Genomic DNA, 9286 nt, shown 5'->3' on the forward strand with positions numbered 1-9286 from the left:
AAAAAACAGTGGAAAAAAAGAAAAGAAAAACAGAAACATTGTGTAAACATCAATGCAGCATTGGATGCATGGGGGCGGGGCCCCTTAATAGATATTGAGTTAAATTGGGCTGAATTAAAACCTGAGTAGAGCTGTGTGTATTGTGAAGTCTCCCTGCCTTGTGAGTACAGCTATTTAATTGAGAATAGCTATTTCTTTCTAGATGTCCTGGAACATATTGTGTTGTTTACTCACACACCTTTTAACACTTCCACCTTTCCAGATTATGTAGTTATAAAACTAGATCCGCAAGTAGTCAGTGTCTGCATTAGTTTGTTCTCACACTGTTTTAAATAACTACCTGAGACTGGGTACTTTATAAAGAAAAGAGGTTTAATTGACTCGCAGTTCCACAGGCTGAACAGGAGGCATGGCTGGAAGGCTTCCAGAAACTTACAATCATGGCGGAAGTGAAGGGGAAGCAGGCACATCTTACCATGGCGGAGCAAGAGAAGGAGTGAGTGAAAAAGCAAGTGCTACACAGTAGAACTCCATCACAAGAGCAGCAAGGGAGAAGTCCACTCTCGTGATTCAATCACCTCCCACCAGACCCTCCTGCAACACGTGGGGATTTCAATGAAACATGGTATTTGGGTGGGGACACAGAGCCAAACCATATCAGTATCATTACTCTGTGTTTATACCAATATTTGACTCCATACCTTACCAGAATGAAAATGTGGATGGGAGGACAGGAAGGCATCCAAGGTAGATCTTGGCAGTAGGACTCAACACCCCAGTAATGGCGGATGGGAATGCCAGTGTCTGGGCTCTCCTTCTAACACTGAGATCACACCAGGCGTGCTTCAGAGCTGAGGGAAATGTGATGGGTATGACAGAACTTCACAATAATGTCTCCTTCATTCGAATTCTCCTCAGCTGCTTAATAATGCTCCCGTATCTAAACATTACGCTACCTAAAATGCATGACAAAAATTGACATTAGAGGTTGTTATTTTATTTTGAATTTTTGTGGAATTTTTTGCTTAACATAGCAATGGTAGCTATAACCCAAGCATTTCTTTGGGACTTAATGACTAGATGGGGTAATTGAGAATGAGTAGTTGAACAAGTGACATATCATAAGCCACCATCATGATGGCTTAAATGGCTTTTTTTGGAGGGGACAGGGTCTCACTCTCTTACCCACGCTGGAGTGCAGTGATGCCCTCATGGCTCACTGCACCCTCAACTTCCCCAGGCTCAGATGATTATCTCGCCTCAGTTTTCATATTTTTAGTAGAGATAGGGTTTCACCATGTTGTCCAGGCTTGTCTCAAAGTCCTAGCCTCAAGAAATCCTCCTGCTTCCACCTCCCAAAGTGCTGGGATTACCGGCATGAGCCACCATGCCCAGCCTCATGACCTCATTTTAACTTGCATACCTCTGTAACAACACTGTTTCTAAATAGGGTCATATTCTGGGATGCCAGATTTAAGATTTCAACATATCTTTTTTTTGGGGTAGGGGGATACAATTCAGCCCGCAACATCACATCTCCACCATTCTAGGTCCCCATCCTCAGTGTGATCTACCCGATTAGGTCATAGGCACAATCTTAAAGTGCAAGACGAGGTTATTCAGTTCTGTGGGTCTCTGTGGAAAGGGACATTAGCAAGTCAGTGGGCCGGCAATGCGTTCTCCTTCCCTCTCATCTGGTAAGGCCCTCCCTAGAAGATGGAGTACCCAGGACAAAGCAGTATTTGATCTTATTCCTAGATCATGTTTATCCATGTGAACACGTGCAACTCCCTCTACAGACACACACACACACACACACACACGTTTGAGGAAACTGTGTTAAAATAAGTATCCAGGGAAGTCCCTGAAAAGAAATAGCAAGAAATAATACCAGTGTGCATGCTCTATATGAATAAGAAGTGCCTTTTCAGGAGCACCTAGTAGTTATACAAGTTCTGTAGTTGAAAACTGTGTCTTTTTGTACACAAGCTGGCAGATTCTCCTCTTCCTCTTTCACTGACTACACAGCTCTCTAATGACCTAGGCCTCGCTCCAGGTTGGGAAGCCTCTCAGTTAGTTGGGCTCACAGAGGAGCTATTGGTGATAATGACAGCCCTTCTTAAGGATGACAGTTGAAAAAATTTTTCTGAGTACATAGTAGGTGTGCATATTTATCAGGTACATGAGATATTTTGATATGGACATAAAATGCATAATAATCACATCAGGGGAAATGAAGTACAGGGATGACAGTTTTGGCAAGGCTAATATAAGCCTACAACTCTGAGTGCAGCAACTGGAAAGCTGGAAAGAACAACAGAGTAAATCCTGGGCTATTATTGCTGATTTGATTTTCTTTCAAATGCAAAAGTTCCAATAAATGGGTAATGAAGAATACCAAAATCGGCTAATAAGCCACCTATATACCAAAGCTAATACATGTAATATGCATAGAAATCAAGGTTTTCCCTCAGGTAGAAATTAAATTTTAAAAGAAGAGCTGGAAATTTTTGATAAATAATGATCCATGAACATACCTTTCAAAAGGTATGTTCTTTTAAATATTTGTGTGCCCATGTTGCATGCAGGGAAGGTAATGTTTGAAGTTGTAACTCTGTCTGCCTTACTCTGGTATGTAACAGACCCAGCAGTCCTTTACAGGAGGTGGGTTTCCTCTGTTTTGTGCTTGTTAGACCTAGCCACAAGCTGATCTTTTACAGGGATGCAGAAAATGGCTGAACCTGAGGAGACACCTGGTGGAGAATGGAAGCATTCTTCTCTCTGGGTAAGGTACACTTATTTCTTTTTATCCGTAATATTTCAGATGACAAGAGAGCAAGACAATGTCACAGGATCTTTGTATTTGCTTCTGAGCAGTCTAGAGATGTGAAGCAATTATACAAGAAGTAAAAAAGATGTTGTACTAATTTAGCCTTCCTACTAGTGCAGCTCATACTCAATGAGTTTAATTACTTCCAACATTTATTTATTTATTCACTCATCTGTGCATATAGATGCACCAGGGGAAGAGAGGTCTTGGTTCCTGTGTGCAGTTCATGCTGAGCTATGGAGGCAAGAGTGGGATACAGTCCTCAAGAGTGGGGATTAAGGGTGTAATTGAGTGGGATTAGACCACATCAGAATGCTAAGTTCCAGGTAAGCAGAGAATTGATGAATTAGGGGAGCTCTCAAAATCGGGGATTAGAAGAGGGGTGCTCAATCAGTAGAAGATTCCGTTGAGCTGAGAGGGAGAAACAGGCACTATATCAGATTATATGGAGAAAGAAAATCAAGTGTAGGAATGGTTGGTGGACAGACGCTGGACTATCTGTCACAGAGGGCTATGTTTGGGAATCGAGAGATATTTTGGACTAGATAAGGTACGGCTTACTAAAAGAAAGTTTCTTAGCTGAGTGCAGTGGCTCCCTCCTATAATCCCACCACTTTGGGAGGACAAGACAGGTGGATCATTTGAGGTCAGGAGTTTGAGACCAGTCTGGCTAACATGGTGAAATCCTGTCTCTACTAAAAATACAAAAAATTAGCCTGCGGTGGTGGTGCTCACATATAATCCCAGCTACCCAGGGGGGTGAGGCAGGAGAATTGCTTGAACCCAGGAGGCAAAGGTTGCAGTGAGCCGAGATCACGCCACTGCACTCCAGCTTGTGCAACATAGCGAGACTCCAAAAAAAAAAAAAAAAAAAAAAAAAAAGAAAGTTTAAAAGCTGTCTACCCATAGATATGTTTAGGAGGAGATCTGGCTGGCATTATAGAATGTCAATGATTTTTAAGGCAAGAGGAATGACTGCTTCTCTGTCTCAGTTCCTAACTATCTGTGTAGTTTTTGGCAATGTGTTAGTTAGTCCTGCAAAACTAAGCCAAAACACAGTGGCTGCAATGACCAACCAATTCTTACTCCTCATAGGTCTGGTCAGCTGATTGCAGTTGGGTTTAGCCAGGGTGCTTGTGCTCCATGTCCTTCTCATCCTTCTCCTGGGACCCATGGATCAGCTTGGGCATGTCCTCATGGTGGCAGTGGAGGGTCAAGAGCGTAAACGGAAACATGCAAGTTGCTTTGAGGCTGGAACTCAGAATCATTGCTTCCCTCTTGTTCTGATGGCCAATGCAAATGATAAATCCAGCGTCCCAGTCAAGGAGTCGGGCAATATTCCCCACTCCTTATGTGACAAATGACAGTCCCATGGTAAAGAGGATGGATAGAAAAGAGTGAGAAACTTAGCCAGGCATGCCATCTACCACAGGCAATTCTCTTATATTCCCAGACATATTTTCCTCATTTCTAAAACAGGATAATAATCCATTTTTCAAAAGAAGACATACAAATAGCCAACAGGCATGTAAAAAAATTTTCAACATCACTAGTCATCAGCAAAATACAAATTAAAACCACAATGAGATATCTCACACCAGTCAGAGTGGTTATTATTAAGGTAAAAATATAACAGATGTTGGCAAGGATGTGGAGAAAAGGGAATGCTTATAAACTGTTGGTGGGAATAAAAATTAGTACAACCTCTATGGAAAACAGTATGAAGACTTCTCAAAGTACTGAAAATAGAACCACCATTTGATCCAGCAATCCCACTTTTGGGCATCTACCCAAAAGAAAAATAATTATATAAAAAGATACCTATATTCTTATGTTTCTCTCAGCACTGTTCACGACAGCAAAAACATGGAATCAACCTAAGTGCTCATCAACAAAGGATTGAATAAAGAAAATGTGGCATGTATACACCATGATATGCTACTCAGCCATGAAAAATGAAATTATGTTTTTTTACAGCAACCCGCAAGAAACTGCAGGCCATTATCTTGAGTGAAATAACTCAGAAACAGAAAGTCATATACCACATGTAGATGACTCACTTATAAGTGGGAGCTAAGTAATGTGTTCACATGGACATAGAGAATAGAATAATAGGCACTGGAGAACTGAAAAGGTGGGAGGGTCGGAGAGGAGGTGAATGATAAGAAATTACTTAACGGGTACCAAGGGCACTGTTTGAATGATGGTTACACTACAATCCCAGACTTCTCCGCTACACAATATATCCATGTAACAAAACTGCACTTATATCCCCTAAATCTATCAAAATAAAAAATATGTAAAAATAAATAAAATAAAAGACATTCATAGTATCTGTCCCTTCACCTCAGTCATAATGAAGGTAAATATAATACTTAGTGTATGTGGATGTTTTTGCTCAGTAGTAAAGCATAAGGCAACGTAAGGAGTAATTTTTTTTGCATGTGCTTATATTCTCTCCTGATAGCAGAAATGAAATTCCTGTAATAGCCTCCTTTCCCTAAGCCTCCAATGCCATCCCCGAACCTCTCGCATGAGATTCTGCATAGATTGTCCTCCCTGATAAATGCTTCCTGAAGAAGTGTAGGATGGAAGTTTCTACAGTGACCTTGAATGGATCCAGATAAACAATTTAGAAAAATAAAACCCTTGCACGTTGCTGATGTTTTCTGATAAGGGTGAAGACAATGGGAGAGAGGCCCCATTGATCAGCGAAGTCTTCTGCGAGCTCCTTTCCCCACAGCGTGTTTCCACTCTGCTCATTTCACACACTCCTGTCACTTGTAAGCCTAAAGCATCAGTGGCTAAGAGAGTTAGCCTGGGTTCCAGAAGTGGACAAATGAAAGGATGCTACCTAAAACTGATGTAGAATCTTTATCTTTTTAGCATTAGACTTCAGCTAAAAGTGAGTTAATCTGCCATAAGTGTTCAGAATATTGTTCTGAATTGAGAATATTGTTCTAAACATGTTCACATACTTGTTCAGAGTTACCAGTTTGTTAAAACAAACAAACAAACAAACAAACTATTGACTCCCTGGGGTAAATAATATAGAACTCAGCAATCGATGGGATATATTGGCGATTCCAATGGGGACAGTGGTGGAAGAGACAGAGTTTTGCCTATCCGTACTATGATTTTTAAAAACATTTTAAATCTTTAATATATTAAGTAGCAAGGAAAAATATTTTATTTATGATAACTAAATAATATTAACAACAACTTTATGGGTACATATATCTACATTTGTATATCAAAGTATTTTTAAAAAAGAAAATCATTTGTATCATTAAAATAATGTATAGAAACATAATCAAAGACCAAATACATCTTGGGCCATAATTTTACCACTTCTAAATTCTTATTTTCAAAAAAACATTAAGGGTAATTTAACTCACTACTGCTTTCCAAAATGTTCTAATCAATTTGTCACATAGTAAAACTAAGTTGCCACCATACTAATTTAGGCTTAGAGATTTGTAAGGGTAACAAATATTTTAGAAACTTAAAATATAACCTTTTTGTTGAAATTTTATTTTTGCTTAGAACACAAAAGAAGAAAACAAGGAGTTTCTTTTTTTTTTTTTTTTTTTTTTGCCTGCTAAAAGTATTTGGGTAAATACTTTTTAGGTTTAAGATGGATCTTCTTTTAAAGATTTTAAATACATTTCTGAAAAGGCACTGATATGAGTTCCAGTTCTGAATGCCATGGTTATTTTCCCAGATTGTAGTGTTTTTTGCTGTTGTTGATTTTGTTTTGTTTTCTTCTTGAGACAGGGTTTCATTCTGCCACTCTGCAGTCCAGGCTAAAGTGCAGTGGTGAGATCATAGCTCACTGCCGCCTTAGCCTCCTGGGTAGCTGGGACTACCGGTGAGCACCACCATGCTCGACTAATTCTTTAAAAAAAAAAAATTGTACAGATGAGGTCTCAGTATGTTATTCAGGCTGGTCTTGAACTTCTGGCCTCAAAGAATCCTCCTCCCTTGGTCTCCCATAGCACTACATTACTGGTATGAGCCATCATGCCTGGCCTCCCTAGATTGTTTTTAGGCAGATATGCAAAGCAGGAGATCGGTGGATATGAATATACTCGGAAATTTGAAAGATGAAAGAAGTGACCAAGCTGATTCAGAATTAAAGTCTGTACGAAGACCAAGCCATGCAGAGTAAAAGAGGTAAAAGTGGTAAAAGAGAAAACAGTCAGGAGAAAGAGGCACATCATGATCGTTTCCCACTGTTAGCAACTGAATCAAAAAGCATGCTAATGTTAAGCTTCAAAATGGTGTGCTTCTGCTGTAAAATTGCAGCTAAGTCTTTTCAAGGTAGCAATACCATTCAGGTAGCTCAAATGTTTTGATTGGATTAAAATAAAAACTTTTGGAAACAAATCTATTTACAAAGTCCATGCAATCCTTCAGATATGTGTGTTTTTTTCTCTCCCTAGCTTTCTTTTTCTTTGAAAAGCAGTGCCTTGCAGCTCCTTTTTCTGAGACAGAAAAAAAAAAAAAAAAAAAAAATCAATGATCAACAACAGTCTAGTACTCAAGAACAACCTAGAAATAACAAATCAGTCTGTGTGTGTGACAGAAAAGGAGAGTGTATGTGGTAAGGAAAGTTGCTACCGTTTCAGACTTCCACAGGGCAATTATAACAAACAGTGGGCAGCCGGGCAGAGGCCCTCCTCAGTTCCCAGATGGTGCGGGGACCAGGCCGAGACGCTCCTCAGGTCTCAATCTCTTGACCTTGTGATCCACCTGCCTCGGCCTCCCAAAGTGCTGGGATTACAGGTGTGAGCCACCGTGCCCGCCCTGCCATGTCTTCTTTCTCCTCCCAAGTGGCTGTTTTCATCTCCTGGATTTTGATGTTCTACTTAATACCCCCATGTTCTTAACTATGTTGCCCTGCTGGAGGCGTCTTTCCCTTTGGGAAGCCTGACGCAGCTCCAACAGTGCCTCAGGAGATAGGCAGGGAAGCTTAGCAGGTGGGGACAGCTCGTCTCTATCCCACCTCAATTGTAGGGGAGGGGTCGGTGGCAGCGGCAGCGGTGGCCCTGACAGTTTTCTTTTGCGGGACCTGTGGCTGACAGCTCTGGGTGGAGAAGAGCCACTTGATGCAAGAGCTGCAGGAATCTTGCGCTGTAACTCCTTCCCACCATCAGCAAGCCTGGAGAGCTGGGCAGGTGGTCTTTACCCAGCACCTTCAAGGCCGCCTTCTCTGGACACAGGAAGCAGCGCGGAACTGGGGCAGGGAGCACTGTTGGAACTGGGTCAGGCTTCCCAAAGGCAAGGACGCCTCCAGCACGACTGTGTGAGCTGGAGACTCCACGCCCTTGGAGTAGAAACTCACTGCATGCCCCTGGACCTTGTCAGTCTGGTTCTTTTCTGTCAAGCCCTTGAGATGGACATTTCCCTCCAAGGGCCTGGGACTGCACCAGGAGGAGGTGAGGTTTCCTTGAGTCTCTAGGGGCCTGAAGGTGGAGGCTGCATCCCCATTGCTACAGGGGTGCCTTTTATTGTCCTCCTGCCCCTGGGTCTCTACCTGATCCACCTCCAGTGGTTCTTGGGGCTCTTCTTCTGCCCTCACCTCTGTCTTTGGAAGCGTGGCTGGGATCGGGGTCAGATTCCAAGACCTGATCACCTGCTCATCTAGCGAAGGAAGTTGGAGGTTAAGCTTGCGTCTGAGACTAGGGATCCTCACGCGGCTGAGGTGTCCGAACATCATGGAGTTGCGAGCAGACAGCATGGGTTTCTTCCTTGAGGGGAGCTTCCAGACCGTAGAAGGCAGGACCTCCAGTGCCCGTGTTCCGAAGGAGAAGACACAGCCTTGTAGGGGCGCCGTCGCACCTGGCTGGAAAAGAAGGCTCAGGACCTCTCAGAGGGTAGAAGAGGAATTGGGAAGAGTACAGGGTTCCCGGGACAGGCACAGGCGCAGGAGCGGAGTGGGGATCCCCGCCAGCTGGGAAGGCCTCACTGACAAGACAAGCAGATTGCCAATGGCGTTGCCTGGACCTGTGGAGGAACCAGGAACAAAATATGCTTAGACAAGCACGTTGCCTATGGCGTGGCCGAGACCTGCGGTGGAACCTTGGGAGGTCGAGGCGGGTGGATCACGAGGTCAGGAGATCAAGACCATCATGGCTAACATGGTGAAACTCCGTCTCTACTAAAAATACAAAAAAAATTAGCCGGGCGTGGTGGCAGGCGCCTGTAGTCCCAGCTACTCAGGAGGCTGAGGAAGGAGAATGCCATTAACCCAGGAGGCAGAGCTTGCAGTGAGCAGAAAGCATGCCAGTGCCCTCCAGCCTGGGCGACAGAGCGAGATTCCGTGTCAAAAAAAAAAAAAAAAAAAAAAAAAAAAGGTTAGAAGAGCAAGTTGCCTATGACGTGGCCGGGACCTGCAGTGGAACCAGGGACAAAGTATGCTTAGTGAATTGCTCATTTTGAGCGAATTGTGCG

General features: G+C 42.8%; 1 pseudogene; it reads right to left on the reverse strand.

Moving 5' to 3' along the window:
• Positions 1-6707: 6707 nt before the first annotated feature.
• Positions 6708-8934, reverse strand: LOC101022232 (annotated as a pseudogene).
• Positions 8935-9286: the final 352 nt, after the last annotated feature.

Source organism: Papio anubis, chromosome 8, assembly GCF_008728515.1.
Source record: "Papio anubis isolate 15944 chromosome 8, Panubis1.0, whole genome shotgun sequence".
In the NCBI taxonomy this organism is placed as follows: Eukaryota; Metazoa; Chordata; class Mammalia; order Primates; family Cercopithecidae; genus Papio; species Papio anubis.